At 45.4% G+C, this 20137-nt stretch overlaps 1 non-coding gene and 1 pseudogene across 1 annotated transcript; one reads left to right on the top strand and one right to left on the bottom strand.

The window, feature by feature from the left end:
• Window positions 1-1489: 1489 nt before the first annotated feature.
• Window positions 1490-1564, bottom strand: MIR6782 (microRNA mir-6782). Its single transcript, NR_128538.1, has one exon. It is a non-coding gene; the product is annotated as a microRNA mir-6782 (primary transcript).
• A 10717-nt stretch (window positions 1565-12281) lies between these two features.
• On the top strand, window positions 12282-13239 carry LOC146399013 (olfactory receptor 8K1-like; annotated as a pseudogene).
• The last annotated feature ends 6898 nt before the right edge of the window (window positions 13240-20137 follow it).

Raw genomic sequence — 20137 nt, 5'->3', positions numbered from 1 at the left:
ACCAGCACGGGGTCACACCACCACACACACGAGGGCAGTCCCATGACACCTGGGACACCAGGCGGCCTCAGTCGCCCCAGAGCACTCCACGACCCGGCCCCACCACCAGGGCCCCATGTGCAAAGGCTTCCCCCCCCCTGCCACGTGGGGGGGGGGCTCGTCCGCCTCATCTCACCCATCCGTCCATCTTTCCACCCTCATCTCATCCGTCCTTCACCTAGTCCACCCTCCAGGGCCTGACGCCTGGGGGAAACGCTCCTGAGCGAGGCGGCCCGAACCATGCTCGCTCACCACCTCCACACCACCAGCTGCGACCCCAGGCGAGTGCGGGAAGAACCGACAGGCGGCTCGCAGCGGGGGAGGCAGGGGCAGAGGCCGCCGGGGGACGGGGCGCATCCCCCTCCTCCACTTCCCCTTCCAAGGGGAGGGGCACCACGTGCCCACGCAGCACACAGCCCGGCGCTGGATGCCAAAACCCGGCCCGGCCCGGCGTGACCCTCCCCCAACTCGGAGGGGGGAGGTACAGGCCGCATTAGGCAAAAGAGCAGCGCTTGGCCCCCACCGCGGGGGCCAGCGCACCCCTCGCGCGAGGGCGGCTCTTGCCCACACGCTGTGGCAAGTAGCACCGGCAGCTACTGCCTTGCACACTTCAGAGGGGCGGCGGCTGGGGGGTCCAGGTACCCCAAGGCCCCCCTCTCAGATCGCTAGAGAAGGCTTTCTCACCGAGGGCGCGTCGTGCCCCCCACACCATCGTTCGCCCCTTCGGGGACCCACGGGAGTGGGAACACTCCCAAAAAGTGGGAAGTCAGAAGGGGGGGGGTCTGCGGTATGGGTAAAGCACACAGCCCATGTGAGCGTCCACGGTCAGAGCCGGGAGAGCAAGAGTCTGTGCTGCCACCAGGCTTGCCTTTCAGACTTTTCCACGTGGGTGGAGGGGTGCCACGTCCGGAAAGCCAGACGGGGACCCCCCCTTCACATCTCCCGGCCCACCGCGGTCGCTCTCACGACCACATGCAGCCTTCCCGGTCAAGGGAGAAGCATGGGGCGTGCCGCTCAAGGGCCAAGGGCTGCCCTCACTGGCACACAGTGAGGGAGACCCATGACAAGGGGTCCACCTGAGCCCCTCCCGGGGAGGGGACACAAGCTTCCCCTGCCTTACCGTCTCGACCCCCTCCCCTGAGCTTTAGGAAGCTGCTCGTGGGGCACGCCACCACCACAGTGGGGACCCGAGGGGACTCACCGCTGGGAGAGGAAAACGACACCACCGCTCGGCCTCGGGCATCTGACAGGCAACCCGGAGTACTCCAGGGGCACCACAGAGGACCAGGGGAGGCACGCTCACGCACCCGCAGGGATGCGAAGCATGGCAGCGAGGGAGGCCTCCCCCCCACTTTGGGGAGGGACCGCTCGCAAGGCACACGCCAAGGCGGCAAAGCGAGAATGCCTGCTGCGTCCCAAAGGACCCAGGCCCCCCCCCCCCGACTGACACCCGAAGGCAGCAGGGCGGGAGACCAGAGGTCAGGCTGGAGGCCGCACCCCTGCCTTCCCCCACACCACCCGCAGGTGGGGGAGGAGCAGCGAGGGGCCCGCGACAGAATGAGAGGCGCGGCCCAGCTCACCATGAGCGGCCGTCCCTCATCTGGCGCGGCTTAAGCCCAAGCCCAGGAGAGCGCCACATCACCACATCGATCAGTCCTGGCAGAGCCAGGGAAGAGCCCAGAAGAGGGGAGGGAGGGCCAGCAAAGACAATCACCACGGGGGCCTGCTTCAGCTTCACCGGCACCCCCTCCTCCTCCTCCTCCTCCCCTTCCTCTCTCAGGGGAGAGACAGCGGCTGACAACCCCGGGAGGGAGAACGCCTGACACGTGGCACGGAGCCAACAGGGTGGGGTTGTCCCAGCCGAGCCGCCGGGTGCCCGCAGCAGGGAGGCACACAGGGTAGAAGACCCCACAGGGCCACGCGCCCTGCCGCCCTCGGGTCAGCCAGAGACCGGAGGAGACACCGCAGCACGGGCCAGCTGGATGCACAAGTGAGAGCCGGCGCACAGGCCCAGGCGAGCGGCCCCCACGCGGGGTGCAAAGGGCAGGGTCAGGCCTTGGACAGCAGCCGAAAGCCCAAAGCCCCCCACGTGCATCCAGAGGCCCAAGGTCTCCAGCGACAGGCGCTGAAGAGGATCGTGTCAGCATCTACCTGGTGACAGAAAAGGCGTATTTCGGCCGCGAAAAATGTCCATGCCCAGCAGCGGGGCCCACCCACAGGACGTGGGGGTATCCCCGGAACCCCCATCCGGACACTTGTCCCCCAGCCCTGCCCTAGAGTCGCCAGACCCAGCGCTCTCAGAGCCATCTGGTCGACCCGGGGAGCGTGACCGCAAGGAAGGGACAGGGACATGAAGGAGGTGGAGCCGGCCGGCCAGCCGGGGAAGCCCTTCCCGGCTTGCCCACGCGGGCAGGTATCGGTCTGTCCGGAGCTCCAGACGGGGACTTGGCTCCCCCAAAATCCAGGACACACCATCCAGCTCAGGCCGGTCCCCACCTCCCGACCGATCGACCGACCGACAGGGAAACACTCCGAGGGCGGGGGGCGGGAAATGAGAGCGTGGGAAACGAAGTCTTGTCCAACGACCGGGACCCTACATGGGCACGCCTCAGGCCCAGGTGCACCCTTCCCGGCCACACCCGGGAGCAGGGGGCCGGCGGGGTACCGTCCACCGTCTCCGGATCCATCAGGACTTGGAAAAAAAAATGTTTCCACGGAGGCGCCTCCGACGAACGGACCCCGCGAAGGAAGGCGCCGGGGCCCGAGCCACCCTTTCCGCTCCACCCCTCACGTCTTGTGCCGGTCTAGACCTCGTGAGTACGACTCCGCACGGGCCGGCGGTAGCCATCAGTCGGGGGGCAGGCGGGGAGGGGCCCATGCCGGCATGACGACCGGGAAACAAGCGTGCCGGCCACCGAGCCTGTCGCGCCCTCCAACGCCCTCAGCGCACAACCCGGGCCGCTCCTCACTTCGGGGATGAGAGGCTGGAGGGACCGCAGGCGGGAGTCATTCACGCTCCAAAGGGCGACCCGGGACAAGGCCAGGCCACCCGAGCACAGGCAGTCCCGGGCGCCGCACACCCTCTCCCCTCGCTAGGGAGGCGGCCCGGCCCAGGCCTGGTCGGTCCCCGGGGCCGGAGCGGCAAGAGCGGATGCTGGTCGACCCGGCCAGGCGGCCCCAGAGCCTGCCTGGGGAGCGCGGTGACAGTCACTCCCTCACAGGCCTGCAGGCCCAATCTCCGGTGAGAGAGGGACACTCCCAGGCCTCTGAGCCACCGGAGCTGTCGCCGCCAGTGTCGCCAGCCTCCCGGAACTCTGACTCAGGCCGGATGGCTGAGTCACATCCCTCGCGAAGGTCCCCAAAGCTGCAGAGGGAAGGGACGATATAAAAGCGGACACTAGATGGCACGCGACAACCGCCACCAACGTCACCGGGACAGATCCGGAAGGCCGGCCGGCCGGCGGCGACACAACGACACAGCGCCGGCCACCCAAATGCCCGAGCTCTTCCCGGGGCCGAGGCGCCAGGCGTCCTGCACGACCGCGAAGCTTGCCTCGCGGAGCTGCCTCCTGGCAAGGCACTGCGTGGCGTGATGGCAGCAGATGGAAAGAGGGGGGCGGCGGCGGCGGCGGCGGCGGCGGCGGCGGCGGCGGCGGCGGCGGCGGCGGCGGCGGCGGGGAAGGAGCTGGGAAGAGGTTCTCGCTGTTGCCTAGAAGGAGCCGCGCTCGCTCCCCCAAGCATGTCCCTTCCTGGGCTTGGGAATTCCAGAGAGAAGCCGGCGCGGTGAGGGTGGCACTAGCGAGAGAGATCTCAGGTTCCCCTCCACCTTCTCTTCTCTCCCCCACCCCCACCCCACCTCCCTGCACGGAGCTGGAGGAGGGAGGGAGAGAGGGAGGGTGGGAGGGTAGGCGGGGACTGGCAAAAACGAAACCGGGCAAGCTCTCGGAGAACGACAACGCAGGAGTCGGTTTACCTGCCACCCTTACCGACGGAGACGGTCTGTCAAAAGCAGACAAGCAAAGCCCAGAAGCTTAGGAAGGGAGAGAAGGATACAGTCGATCCTAGGAAAGTGGAAATGAAAATCTCTCTCTGCATAGACTGAGACAAAGTCCAAAGAGAACAAATGGCTGCCTGGGGCAAATGCTCTGGTGGTCAGGTCATAGAAACATGGATTTCAGCATGACTGACCAACCACAATGGAGGGAAAGTACAACGCAACACTATGAGTGTGTGTGTGTGTTGGGGGGGGGGGGTGAACTGAAATCTCATCCAAAACAAAACAAAACAAAACAAAAAAAGGAAAACAACCCCCCCCCAAAAAAAACCCAAAAAACAACAACAGAAGAAGAAGAAGAAGAAGGAAGCCCACGACCAACAGGGTCAAGGCTCCTGCTTTCTCAACGCGGTGGCTCTGGTTGCCCCTGTGTGGTGCAGGTTCCATCTCTGCCTCAGGAAAAACTTCCACTTGCTGCCCGTGGGTGTGGCCAAAAAGTAAAACATAAAGCTGAAACGGGAGGGAGAGGGGGTGGAGAAAACCCGAAACAAACAATAAACTTTGCAAGTCTCAGGATTGCCATCCTGGGGTAGTGGAAACAAATCCGACCAGGAACCATGAGGTTGCAGGTTTGATCCCTGGCTCACTTGTTGGGTTAAGGATCTGGCATTGCCGTGAGCTGTGGTGTCCGTCACAGACGCGGCTCGGATCCCGCGTGGCTGTGCCTGTGGTGTAGGCCGGCAGGTAAGGCTCCGAATTGACCCCTAGCCTGGGAACCTCCATGTGCTGCGGGTGTGGCTCCCCCCCAAAAAAAACCAGAAAGAGAGAGAGAGAGAGAGAGAGAGAGAGAAAGAAAGAAAGAAAGAAAGAAAGAAAGAAAGAAAGAAAGAAAGAAAGAAAGAAAGAAAGAGAAAGAAAGAAAGGAAGGAAAGAGAAAGATAGAGAGAGAGAAAGAAAGAAAGAAAGAAAGAAAGAAAGAAAGAAAGAAAGAAAGAAAGAAAGAAAGAAAGAAAGAAAGAAAGAAAAAGAAAGGAGAAAGAAAGGAAGAAAGGAAGGAAGGAAAGAGAAAGAAAGAAAGAAAAGAAAAAGAAAGAGAGAGAGAGAAAAGAAAGAAAGGAAGAAAGGAAGGAAGGAAAGAAAAAGAAGGAAAAAGAAATCCATCTTGGAGTTCCCGCTGTGCCTAGGTCACAGCTGAGCCTCAAGTTCGATCCCTGGCACAGGAAAGGCAGTGCAGCAGGAAAAAAAAAAAAAAAAAAAAAAAAGAACAACTCCATCTTGCTGGTTGGGCAGGGGAGATGCAATTGCCGGATGACATTCCACAACTCTGCCAAACTGGCAAAACCACGACGCACTTAGTACAGGAGTCATTGAAGACATGGATGTGAAAGCATCTTCTTGCTATCGATTCATTTCCCACAATCCCAGGAAGAGCCATTGGAACAGGGCTCCCATTCCTGGCACGATATCTTTTCTAGGTGTGGGTGGATGCATCTTTTCTCATGGTTGTTTTCCTTTTGACCAAACTTAACTTCAGCCTCCACCATGTCATCTTTTGGGCTCTCAAGCCTGCCATGAGAATATGGTCACCAAAGTCCTCGCCCAGAGGCACCTTTGCCCAGCACCAGTGCCGCCGTCTCCCCCCACCTCCTCCTCCTCCTCCTCCTCCTCCAACCCCCGCCAAGCACCCCACCCCCCACCCCGCTTTGTATTGTTCAGCTGTCTTGCACTGGTCTCTCACACGGTGGCGGTGTGGTCCTACGCATGTCTCCCAACCACATTCAAGTGGACTTCCGGGATCATCATTTTCTGTTTCCTAACTGCACTTTCGTCGTTCTTAGGAGGTTTGCTTCCCTCCCCGCCTCCCCCCCACCCCCCGCGCGCGCGCGCGCGCCCACGCTTGGTGTTGAATCGGAGCTGCATCTGCTAGCCTGAGCCACAGCCACAGCAACGGCGGGATCCGAGCCACATCTGAGACCTTATGCCACAGCTCGCGGAAAAATGCCAGATCCTTAAACCCCTGAGCGAGGCCAGGGATCAAACCTGCCACCTCGTGATTCCTAGTCCGATTCGTTTCTGCCCCGCCATGACAGGAATTCCTTCCTGTGTTCTTTTGGGTCATGGTTGTTTCCAGCTCCACAGAATTCCTCCCCGTGCTCATGTGACATCTGGGATGTGGCGGGGGGCGGGCCGCAAGGTTTTGTTCCCCTACAGTCATGCCTTGAAAAAAGTCTTGTACAACGTTTCACAGTCCAGATCCAGAAGCTGAATCCGCAGCCGGTTCCATCTCATGAAACCGATCTCCCAGCCCAGGAAAACCAAAGGTCGTGGTTGGAGCCCGTGATAAACCCCAGGTCTGAGTCCCGAGCACTGCTGCTCAGGGAAGATTTCGAGGTGTCAGGGTCCAAGGATCCTCCTGGGCACTTGGAAATGTCTCCGATGTGTGCAGGCAGGCATGAGGATGAGAAGGGGCTAAAGAGGGGCAGAGGGTGGTGATCTCTTGTCGGTGGATGTCAAGGGTTGGCGCTTCCTTTTGTGGATCTCCCGGAAAAGTCAAATGTGGGAGAAAAACTGGACCCGTGAGTTCGAGGAGAGGGATGGCCAGAGAAAACCAGAAGAATTCCATCTGCCGACCATTGGGTAGGTAGGAGGGCAAAAACCGAAACCTCAAGCATGAGATGAACAGAACCACATGCTTCTAGCCATCCATAAACCCCGTAAGATAAGATCGTTTCTGCTGAGATACCCTCTCCCTCCCCCCACCCACCCAGGGCGAAGGATCCCTGGGTGGTGGCAGAGGGGTGGGCATGGAACTTCCACAGGCCCTGGGGACACACCCCACCCCACCCCCAAGAAACCCCTAGAAGCTTGGAATTCTGATGTCTGTGGTGTGATGACCATAAACACTGGCTTTTGTGCCATGTCTGCTAGAAGATATGGTTTCCATGACAAATAAAGTGATTTTTAGCAAGTTTTTCTCCACTTGAGATGTATTGAAAATACGTCTTCATTCAGGGGGAGGTAGGTGTAGGTGACAGACGTGGCCACTCAGCTCAGATCGGGTGATCTGGCAGGGCATAGCTCTGGCTGAGGTGCAGGCCAGCAGCTACAGCTCCGATTCTTCAACCCCTAGCCCAGGGAACTTCCATATCCCGAGGGTGCACTCCTAAAAAACAAAAAACAAAATGAACAACACACAAAGAGGGAGCATCTCATCGATGGCAGACCAAATTCCAATGTATATGTATATGTGTACATAGGTATGTACGTATGGATGTGTGTGTGTATGTGTATATTATCGAGAGAGAGAGAGAGAGAGAGAGAGAGAGAGAGAGGATTTTTTAGAGCCTGGGAACCTCCGTGTGCCGTGAGTGCCACCCGAAGAAAGCAAGGGGAAAAAAAAAAAAAAAGAAACATAAAAACCTGGATTGGGGAGATCCCATTGTGGCTCATTGGTAACAAAGCTGAGGAGCACCCACGAGGATGCAGATTCGATCCCTGATCTTTACAACATTTTTTATTTTCTAAAACATAAAAATAAAACAAAATGAAACAGAAAAACCTGGGTTGGTGCCCTTGCATTGAATATGGTTTTAAAAATGCTCTGTGATGTGAGTGTTGTTGTCCAGTATAGGACATCCCAAAATGTGCCTTAGTTGCACATGCATCCCTTTGAATTTAAGTGACCTAGGGAGGGATGTCCCTAGTTCCCATCATGGCTCAGTGGAATCGAATCTGCCTAGTCTCCATGAGGATGCACAAGAACTCCAGCCAAGAACAGGTAGGTGGCTAAAACCACACGTTCCCAACGGCCGCCAGGCTCCACAGTGGATGCCCGAACGCTATTGTACACCCCATTTGGATTTTTAAATGATCTCCAAGATGTTTCCATCACAGGAGTGAGTCACACGCATTTATAGCTTCTAATATTTCTGCGACATGGGGAGCCCTCCTGAGAAAACAAGGAAAGACCCAGAGAAGTGGCAAAACCTGAAGGTTTTTCTGTTGGTTTGAGCGAAGAGAGGCAATCTGGAAAAGGACAATTTGGGGTGGGATGTCATGGGGTGTGTGTGCTAAAGGAGGATGAGCAGTGAGTCCCTCCAACAAGATCTCTTTGTACAGAATTCTTTCCTTCTCCACTTTCCACCCTCAACAAGAAGAATGTCTGTCACTCTCCTCTGGTTCTGGCATAAGGAAGATATCTGCATGCCTCGCCTCTCCTGTGTGTGTGTGGGGGGGGGGGATGGAGGGGGTACTGGTGCTGGTGCTGGTGCTGGTGGTGCTGAGGTGTGTGTGGGGGTGATCAATAGGTTACTCTCTGGCGAGAGTCAGCATGCTTTTCCTGCACCTGCTGCTCCTGGGAAATCGTTTCGTTTTGGTTTGTGGTTCCTTTGCTTGTTTTTTTGGTCCTGCATTGTGGTGAGTACTGGTGTAAGTGGCAGATTCCCATTTGATCCGACATTTCTTTGGCTCTGCTGTCAGTTGACAACCACGGTCATAACTGGTGGTGGTTGTTTAAGTCTCCAGGGGCTCAAAACAACATTCTAATTGTCTTTCTTCTTTGCGCTTTGGCTCCCCTCCCTTACACTAAACGCTACACTAAAGGCTATGTAAAACGAGGCTAGATGAAAAAAAAAATATGGAATGAACATAATGAAAATAGTTCCAGTGGTCTATATAGCATAGCAAGCTTCATACAGTACATCTAAATGTAGGTCCAAGTGGGAAGAAAACATTATATGGGGCAGCAAAACCACTGGAAGAAATTTTGGCCAGGTATAATCCCAAGATATAAAATGCTAAAATAATTCTAAGCAGAATAAACAGGAAGTAAATTAATCATAAGCATGTCATATAAGTCGTATAAGATTTTTGAAAACCAAGGAGAAAGGAAAATCTTTAAAAAAGATAGGATGAAAGAACATAAACAGATGTAGAAATTATTTACCAGAGATCATTGGCAAAAAAAAATTTATCATAAAACATTGCCTTATGTCAACTTATAATTATATATCAATCATAATCTTTCTTGATTAATGAATGCTGCTTTGTCATAATATTGTACAGTGCTTTTCTATGAAGTCATTTTTTCGTTTACTCAAGCATTGTGTATGTGTGTATGTACAAAATATACTTACTGTTTTCATTATATTGTGTAATTGAGATGCTAACAAAGGCATATTTATGTTTTCCAAAATTTAGTGCTATTCTATAATTTATTTATTTCATTACACCCAGACATTAAATACTTTTGACTTTTCCTAATGGCACATTTGGAGAATAATTAACAAATATCCACAGCACTTTCCTTTGTTAATTATGCTTTTCTTTTAAATCCTTGAATAAGATCAAATCTTTAGAAAGTGAGTCTCAAAGGGGGTTGAAAAACACAAAATATTATGCAACAGACAATGATGATGAAAATAGAAAGTCAAAGCAGATTTTCCAATAACCTAAGTAGCAAACATTGGTCTTTGAAAACTTCTTAGGACATACAGCTTAAACTCAATCATCACTGAGATCTTGAAAGCATTATGCTGTACACAACTGTTTCTTTTATTTAAATATATCTATCTATCATCAAGAGGATCAACACATATGGCAGACAATTATAGTCTCTGATACGCTGTGTTGTGCTTTTAGTTAAACTTAGCATTTCTTTTCAAGTGAACATAATGCTTCAAATATCTATTTTAACAAGGTAACATCCTGGGCAAGCATCACCAGGTGGGTAATGCTGTGCCACCACTGCTGGCCAAAGCCATTGGCTTGGAGATCAGGCACTGTATGTTGGCCAAAGCATGAGAGTGCCTCAGTTAAAATCAAGGAAGAGATTTTGAAGGACTAGTTTTGCCCTCCCATCACCCTTGTTTCTGGCACCAAGGATCCCCAATGTGCACTGATATTGTATTTTTAAGTCTGTCAGTTCAATGTGTTTTACATGGTGTTTGTGACCTTGACTGACAGCGAAACTGTTCTTTGAGGTTTTTCTTATCAACTAACTGACTTAGTGATCAATCTGTGCAGTACATTGTGCATTCTGGATTTTAAAGTTTTTTTTATTATATATTTTATCAAATTTACCACTGTATGAGTGGAAATATAAGACTTTAAGTAGTTTTTATATGTTTTAATATTTCTTCAAATAAATCTCTCCTCCTAAAAATTGCAAAAAAAATACTTTAACAAGGACATTTGTCTATCCTTATATCCCTAGTATCGCTCCTGTCCTGCTTTTTATGTCCTATGTTCTCAGGTGGACCTTACTAGAGCAGAAGAATGCTATTATGTTTTTATTTGTATATTCTGAAGACAGAATAACTTTGAATACTGACTCTAACAGTTATTATCTAGACAACTTGGTTAAGTTAATTGATTCCTTGGGCACCTTGTTTCCTTGACTATCAGATTGACTATGAAATACATTTGACCCTTAAATGACAAGGGTTTGCTCTGCATGGGTCCTCTTAGACCGAGATTATTTTCAGTACAAACATTCCTATGTTTACCAGTAGTGGTTGTTTGAAACTGCAGATGCAGAATTCCCTGAGGACAAGGAAGGTGGACTATGAGGCAAGAGCATCTACAGATTTGGGATCTGCAGCAGGTCCTAGAACCAATACCCTGTGAATACAGAGATGACCATACTATCTATTTCCTAGAGTTATTGCATGGATGAAATAAATTAATATATGTAAGGTACTCAGAACAATGCCTGGCACATAATGCATTCTCTATCAGTGCTTGATATTCATTTGTATTCTGCTTTCTCCTGGGTCTCTTTACATGAATATCCATAAATCATCACAATTCATAAATAATAAGAATGACCAAGCGCTTTTCATACAAAAGAGGTATATATGATTGGAAGTTCATTAGATATAATTTGTCAGAAATAACAGATGTGACAAAGGAGAACCAAGATATTAATAGCACAATTCTAAAATTAACATAGCATTGGATTTTGAATTGGGTAGGCAAGCTGACTTTATGGTAAGTGGAAATTTATATTCAGTCATCAAAGGTTTTATAATCAACACATTATCCATCTTTCCACCAACAGTTTAGAATATCTTTCTATGTCTAACAAATTTAAACAAATATGATTGTTGATAATGTAAGTTTTATGGTTTGGGTGTAGATGTTTGTTTCATAAATTACTTGAAAATTATATAAAGCAGTAATATAATACATAGGTAAGTTTGATATGTTTTAAAAAGACTTTGGGTAAAAAGAAGTAGCTGTATCAAAACAGTCACTTCAAATAACTTGCCCCTTTAAAGCTTACTTTAGAAATGTTTCAGTGAATGTGTGCTTTGTGATTCTATCATCTAGGAATGGGCACTTAAGTGGGCCTTAATATTTGTGGTGAGCCCCCAGGGACACTTCCCATGGTTAGAGTTAGTGTGTGGCTGGGTCAGCCCTTGAGATTCTTATTTTGATTGCAGGATACACCCTGGCAACTGTCATCAGGGAACCTTGAAAAACAAGCCTTATTACTCATACCTTGGAGGGTACATGGCACAGAAAGGTTGAGAAGAGAGCGGGGGGGGGGGGTGGCAGGGAAAGAAATGCCATGGTTTCTGCTTTCATTGTGGTCAAGAGTGGGTTGCCTAGATTCACTTTGTACTGGTGAATTAAAAACATAAGAGCAGAAAATAATGTGCAAGAAGGGAAAAGCAGTGTCAATCAAGCAGTCAGTTACCTGTATCATCTAGGGGTTTCTGAAGGGAAATTTTATGATTGAGGCAGCCTGGTTGTTGATCTAATTGTGTGGTTGAAAATGTACTTTCTTGAAGTGAATGTCTTGAAATGGACTATATCAATAATCAAAAGCTGATGTCAGGTATTTGCATTACAATCACAAAAGCTAATCATTAGGCACTTCCACTGCAATGTGAATGTAGGTGCATGTGATTTTGACCTTGTGGGAAGAGGAATCTCTATTTATAATTCAAGACAAAAAAATTCTGTATCTCTTATATCATGTATTAAATTCCCTTAGGAGATAGAATATCTTGGAATTAAGGATCCATTATTTTCTCTGAGGCAGCACATGTTCAATCCCCAGCCTGGGACAATGAGTTAAGGGTCTGGCCTTGGGACAGCTATGGTATAGGTCACAACTGCAGTTCAGATTTGATCCCTGGCCTGGAAACTTCCATATGCCAGTAGTGGTGTCCATTAAAAAAGAAGAAGAAGAAAGCAGGTCAAGTATAATAAGTATTGATCTTATACACAGGTTACCAGGATGAACCATATGGAGAAACACAATCATACTGCTGTAACAAAGGTGACTAAATTTATTCTCATGGGGATCACCAATAACCCTGTGCTGCAGGTGCCTCTCTTTGGAATCTTCCTGGTCATATACTTGGTCACAGTGATGGGAAATCTGGGCATGGTTTTCCTGACCCATTTGGACTTCAGGATAAATACACCCATGTACTTTCTCCTTAGACATTTGTCAATGACTGATCTGGTTACTCCACTCTCATTGGCCCAAAGATGATGGTCAAATTTGTCCTGCACCAAAATACAATTATCTACAATTGATGTGCCACCCATCTAGTAGTCTTTGAGATTTTCATCCTCACTGAGATATTTATGCTATCAGAAATGGCCTATGATCATTATGTAGCCATCTGCAAACTTCCTCTCTGCATAGTCATCATGGCAGAGAAAATATGTTGGGGGCTGGTACTCACTTCCTAGCTCTACAGTACATTTATGTCAATGATTCTCACAATTAAGTTATTTAGGTTGTCCTTCTGTGGCTCTAACATCATCAGTTATTTTTACTGTGACTGCCCCCCTCTGATATCCATGCTCTATTCTGAACACACACAAATTAGAATTGATCATGTTGATATTTTCAGGGTGTAATTTGCTCTCTTTCCCCTTGATTTTTCTTGTATCCTACACATTTATTCTCATGGCCATTCTCAGAATGAACTCAACTGAGGGAAGTTACAAAACCTTCTCTAACTGCAGTTCACACCTGACAGTGGAGGTCATGTTCTATGGAACATTACTGTTTATTTACCTGCAACCCAGATCCAGCCATATGTTTTCTATAGATAAAATGGCCTCTGTGTTGTACACCCTGGTGACCCTATGCTGAATCCATTGATCTGTACCCTAGACATAGAGAATTTAAAGACGCTCTGAGGAGAAGTTTAATGAATCAATGCAAAATCTGCAATTAATATCTTAATATTCAGTTGCAAAGGTGGGTCCAAAAATTGTTGTTTAATAGTCTGTTAGTCCAATTACACCATTAAAAATTAGAAATGTTTTACCACATTGTCTTCCTCTTTTTCATTAGGAAACACTTCCGCTTGGATTGAATAAATATTATAGCCAGATAGTTTAAGTCTTAAGTAATTTTCAAGATAATATATGAACCTGTATATATAGAAGTAAGAAAAATTATACCAAATTTTTGGTCAAACTTACACTTTTGGAGGTTAAAAAATATAAAATAGTCAAAATGGTGTTTAATTACCTAGAAAATTAGTCATGTATATGTCATAGCAGTTGCTGTGTATTAAAGATTAACAAAATTGAACCATGAAGAAAATGTAGGTTAGAAAAGGCTAAAATAGTAAGTAAATCTGTGATCATAACACAGCATGAACAAGCTACTTCAAGAACCTAAGATGAATAGGAAATAAAGCATGCCAACTCAGAATAAAATTTTCAGCTTGATTGAGTTAAGATTCTCCATTTCACAGCTAGAGTGGGCTTTTGGGAAGAATTTTTCTTTTTAATTGAGAACCATGAGAAAAATATTGGCTAACTCTGGATATCCTTTGAGAGACCCTCACACTATAGTTAATTTGGTTTTTGATAGCTTCTGAATAAACAAATTGATTTAGGATTAGCACACTCAAGATAAAGGAGTTATCTGGTCACTTCCTAAAATGACATCAATATTTGAAAAACTGTGGCAGTGACAACAAAGATTAGAGATAGCTGATAACCTTTAGAGTTAATTGCTCTTTCATCATGTCTCCTTTGATTCCTTAATGAGCTTGTACAGACAGAGACAATATTTTGCTAACACAATGCTTCATTCCCATTTCTACTCACTCAGCAAATGGACAGATTCCTTACCTCTTTGTGTTCTCCTAGTTGTTTAAATAGGCACTTTTTAGATTTTTAAAATATGTGCACTACTTCAATCATGCTTGTTTCAATCTACCCTAGCATTCAAAGTGAAAATTGTGAGGAATTAAATAAAAACATGAATCAGGGTCTCTTTATCTCAAATTCATACATTTCACTTACTTTGTACATTTTTTAATGCACTCACTGAGGTTTACTTTGTTAAGTAAGTTAATCTTAAGTGTTTTCATCACAAAAGAAAAATATATGTGAGTTGGGGAATTAGCTAACAACTTCACTTTAGCTGTATTTAGCTAATCACTATATATATATAGATCAAAATATCACATTGTATCCTGGAAACTTACACAAGTTTTATGTATTAATTGTAAAGTGTATAAAGCTAGCAAACTTTTAATTCTTAAAATAAAAATGAAATATAGTAAAACATAAATTAAAAAATGAAAAATATATAAAATTGCATTCTCCAAAAAGAAATCAATTCTGCTTACCATATTAGCTCTGGATCATTTCCATGAATAGATTTTCTTTTGAGGCAAACATTTTATATCATATTGCAAACTTTTCTGATCATGTATGATTTTCCTGAAAATTCTATCATTTCTATTACTTTGCACAACCCCCAAGTAAAGATAAATATTATTCATATCTTCAGTATCAGCCATATAGAAAGAACTTAAAAAAATCATAATATATCAAAACGCCTAACTTAAATAACTTCAGAATTCATCATGAACATTGTACTGGGGCAATAAATTTTTTTATCATTTTTAATATCAGCATGCAACTATGAAATATAGATTAATTACTTTGTATTTGGTCATTCTTTGATGGACACTTCATTGTATGCAAGTTTTTATTTCTATTAATACAATTTACAAAATGCTATAATAGATGGCCAAAAATCACATTAAAAAATGGTTGACATCACTGATTATTAGAGAAATGCAAATCAAAACTACCTTGAGACACCATCTCACACCAGTCAGAAAGGCCATCATTAATAAGTCCACAAATAACAAATGCTTGAGGGGGTGTGGAGTGGAGAAAAGGGAACCCTCCCGCATTGTTGCTGGGAATGTAAGATGGTACAACCACTATGGAGGACAGTATGGATGTACCTTAGAAAACTATACATAGAACTGCCATATGACCCAGAAATTCCACTCTTGGGCATATATCCGGACAAAACTTTCTTTGAAAAAGACACATGCATCTGTATGTTCATTGCAGCACTATTCACTAGAGCCAGGACATGGAAACAACCCAAATGTCCATCGACAGATGATTGGATTAGGAAGAAGTGGTACATATACACAATATAATACTCCTAAGTCATTAAAAAGAATGAAATAATGCCATTTGCAGCCACATGGGTGGAACAAGAGACTCTCATCCTGAGTGAAGTAAGTCAGAAAGAGAAAAACAAATACCATATGATATCACTTATATCTGGAATCTAACATATAGCACAAATGAATCTTTCTACAGAAAAGAAAATCCTGGGCTTGGAGAATAGACTTGTGGTTGCCAAGGGAGAGGGGGACAGAGCAGGGTGGATTGGGAATGTGGTGTTAAAAAATGCAGACTATTGCCTTTGGAATGGATAAGCAATGAGATCCTGCTGTGTAGCACTGGGAACTGTATCTAGTCACTTATGACTTGCCATGATAATGTGAGAAAAAAGAATCTACACATGTAAGTGTAATGGGTTCACCATGCTGTACAGCAGAAAATGACAGAACACTGTAAACCATCTATAATGAAAAAAATCATTATATAAAAAATAAATAAAAAATAAAAAATGACACAGTGAACTTCTTTGATGAACAGATAATGACTCACAGACTTTAAAAAAGTAATGGTTTCCAAATGAATCAGGTTTTGGGGTAGGGGTTATGCTGGGGGTTTGCAATGGAATTGCTATAAAATTGGGTTGTGATAATCATTGTACAACTTTAAATGTAATAACATTCATTGAGCAAAAAAAAAAAAAAAGACAATCACTCCTCTTGGAAAAAATGCTGTAATAAATACCCTTGTGCTTATAAAGCAGTATACTATTGATTTTTATTTCTTTTTTTTTGTCTTGTTGTTGTTGTTGTTGTTGTTGTTGCTATTTCTTGGGCCGCTCCCGCGGCATATGGAGGTTCCCAGGCTAGGGGTTGAATCGGAGCTGTAGCCACCGGCCTACTCCACAACCACAGCAACGCGGGATCCGAGCCGCGTCTGCAACCGACACCACAGCTCACAGCAACACCGGATCGTTAACCCACTGAGCAAGGGCAGGGACCGAACCCGCAATCTCATGGTTCCTAGTCGGATTCGTTAACCACTGCACCACGACGGGAACTCCTGATTTTTATTTCTAAAGTAAATGCACACAGTTTCTTCTACAATCTACATACTGCTAGGTAAATGATTTACAGATTTGCATAATAATTTAAAATAAAAACATAGTATGCATTGTGATTTTTTTTCTGGCTTTGATGATGTTCTCCCTATGCGCAGTGATCATCCTCCAATAGGTGTTCCCCTGGGGACAGAGTGCCAGCTCCTCCACCTGCAGTCATTCAGCGCCCTGACTCCGGATGCTTAATGCTCAGAGAATGAGAGCTCTGCCAGCTTCGTGCCCTGGTACAATTTCAACAATGGTGACCTCCTGCTCAAGGTAGAATTCGACATCAAGAGCCATGACCTGATCATTTTCCTGCACATCCAGAAGACCTGAGGCACCAACGTCAGCTGCCCCCTGGTGCACAACATCCTGCTGGAAAACCTGCGAATGCCAAGTGGGTCAAAAGAAAAGCATTTGCCATGTGCTGGGTAAGCCAGTGGCCTGACTCTTCTCCAGGTTCTTCTCCAGCTGGAGCTGTGGACTGCATGCTTACTGGACTGTGTAAATCATTGTCACTACAAGATTCTGATGTTTAAGAAGTTCCCAGACAATTTGGCAATATTAAAAACAATCCCTCTTGCTGAGGGAGCTGGTAGGTATAGTGAAGGGTCATGTTATAAAAAGCCCTTGAGGGCAAAAATAGAATTTCACAGCCATGGCTGTGGCAGAGGAGTAAAAATGAGGTTTTGGCTATGGTGGAATCCCTGGCCTGTCTGGAGCTTGCCAGGGCACATATGCCTTTTTAAATCCTTTTGGACATGGTCTGTAGACATACATTATTATTGCGATCTTGCTTACGTATTTTGTGGCCACTGTCCTCTGGCAGATTCCTTCAGGAATTTTCCATAGGAAACCAGACCCCCTCAAGGGGAGGGTTCAGCCTCTTGGACTGTCCCCAAAGGAAGCCAAATTATTAAAAAAAAAGATTTTAAAGGTCATCATAAGTGTGATACCACAGTGCCATCTAGTCTAATAAAACAACCACTTTTTAAAGTATCAAGAAAAGACCAGAAAAATAAGGAAAAATTGAATAAGCTTTCTTCTTTTTTTAAAAAATTGAACTATAGTTAAGTTACAATATCATACTACCTTTAAAAGCACTATATATATAGAATCTAAAAAATACAACTATACAGCAGAAATCATCACAACATTGTAAATCAACTATACTTCAATAAAGCTTTAAAAAATGAAAAATAAATAAATTAAAAATTAAAAATACACCCAACTAATGCATATAACAAAACAGAAAAAGACCCCCAAGCATAGATGATGGACTTAATGGGGAGAGGGAAGTGGGGAAGGGCAAGATATGGGTAAGGGATTAAGATGTAAAAACTTTTATGTATAAAATAATCAGGAGTTCCCATCATGGCTCAGTGGTTAACAAACCCAACTAGTAACCATGAGGTTGTGGGTTCAATCCATGGCCTTGCTCAGTGGGTTAAGGATCCAGCATTGACATGAGCTGTGGTGTAGGTCACAGACACAGCTTGGAACCAGTGTTGCTGTGGCTGTGGTGTAGGTTGGCAGCTACAGCTCAGATTCGATCCCTAACCTTGGAACCTCTATATGCTGTACCCTAAAAAAAGACAAAAAAAGAAGAAGAAAAAATTGGAAAATTGGAGAACACACACACATAATGATTGTTTTCAGATATTTTATGATTGGCAGCAGAGGACCATGACCTATGAGTAAAGGGACACAATCACTTCTCCCTTATAAAGGGCAATTGTGGACATATGGAGAACACAATAGTCATGTTGAGATGAAGGCACAAAATCAGACCAGGAAGGGCTCAGGTGCCTAGACTATCCAGAGTTGAGTACTGGGTGGAGACACCTAAGCACTCCAAGTGATTATATACCAGCATGAAGTCTGAGATGTCAAGTGATTTCTAAACTGCACATATTAAGGTGAGATTCCAAAGGCCCAGTCAGGAACACACACCAGGGAAATTACCAGGTATCTCCACCATGAAAACTGCCAGCTCACACAGGGCTGTGACACATTCAAACTCCATCATATCTTAGGAGGAATGTCATTGAACATCTACTGCTTTCAATGGAGTCAGCAGAAAAGAGAAAAACTTGTCCCAGAGGAAAGGGTTCATTATACTCCACTCTAACAGAGCTCAACATTAATTCTCAAAAGATTAACCCAATTTACAAGTACATAACCTGCCTGCCAAAACAAAACACTGAAGAAAGATAAAGCATCTGGACTCAACTGAAAAATGTCCACAGTATCCAACATCCAAAGAAAGGTTTATTTGCTGTTTGAAGAAGTAGGAAAATGTTACCCGTAAGCGGGAGAAAAAGAAATAATTTCTTGACCAACTTTACATTTTCCACTTATTAAGAGCAAATTAGACAATACAGGAAAATAAAATAGTGAACTTGCACACAAAGACAATAGAAACTAACCATAATTCTGTGCCAAGAGACTTAATTTTTTTCTGAATTTAGAAATTTGAAAGACCTGTGGAAAATATACCAAATGCACATGCACACAAAAAGATAACAATGAATACAGACTTTCTGATAAAAAGAGTGTGAGCTATAAGAAAATGGAAAGATCTATTTAAGACACCTACACACACAAAAAATCAAATAATAGTTCTTTATCAGGCCAAAATATGATTTTAAAACTGAAAGAAATACATGATTTCCTGATCTTTCTGGTTATGATCCAACTAAGCTTGATTATCCCACAGGTAAAAACTAATATCTTATTAGATTCTAAAAATGATACAAAAGAACATATCCCCCCAAAAAATAAACTCAAAGATTTTGAAACTAAACTTATGGTTACCAAGGAGAAACATTGGTGGAAGGGATAAAAATGGGAGGATGGTAGTGGCACATACACACACTATACAAAATTGATGAGTAACAAGAACCTACTGTATAGCACTGGGAAATATATTCAGTGCTTTCTGATAGCCTATACAGGGAAAGAACAAAAAAATGATGTATGCATATGTACATACATTGTTAATTCAAAGTTACTTTTGTGTGAGAGTAACACAACATTGTAAGTCAACTATTCTCCAATAAAATGTATTTAAAAATATTTTAGGGAAAAAAAATTGAAAGTACTGGAAAGAGACTAAAATCAGGAGATGCAGAACAACATTAGAAGCTCAAGGAATGGCAGTTTTCCCATTTTACAACTTCTGCTTTGAAGGAAGGCCTTAGTCTTCACCATTCAAATAGAAATCTTGAATATAACCCACAGTTTTTCTGATCTAAAGAACAAAAAGACAAGTTTGAGACAATAGTCACAGGAAATTTGGGGATGCATTTGCAGAAAGGAACCAGCCAGTGAAAGACAGATCCATATTCTTTGTACCAACTCTGTCCATATCACTGAGCCTGAACCAAGCAGGTGTGGGTGATTCCAGTATCCAAGAGAAGACTAAACAATGAACTAATATTTATGTTAGTTTGTAGTTTGCAGTTTGACACAGCCCTTATTAATTGCCTGTTAAAAAAGAACAATAAAATTCACCCTCTTAAGAGAAAAATGTTATTCAAATATCTTTACAGCTTAATATCACAATAACCAAGATAGAA

Source organism: Sus scrofa, chromosome 10 (genome assembly GCF_054392235.1).
Source record: "Sus scrofa isolate SSC_HxYL_T2T_F1_AM1 chromosome 10, Sscrofa_HxYL_maternal_Yorkshire_Landrace_v2.0, whole genome shotgun sequence".
NCBI lineage: Eukaryota > Metazoa > Chordata > Mammalia > Artiodactyla > Suidae > Sus > Sus scrofa.
This window is presented reverse-complemented; position numbering and strand designations above follow the sequence as displayed.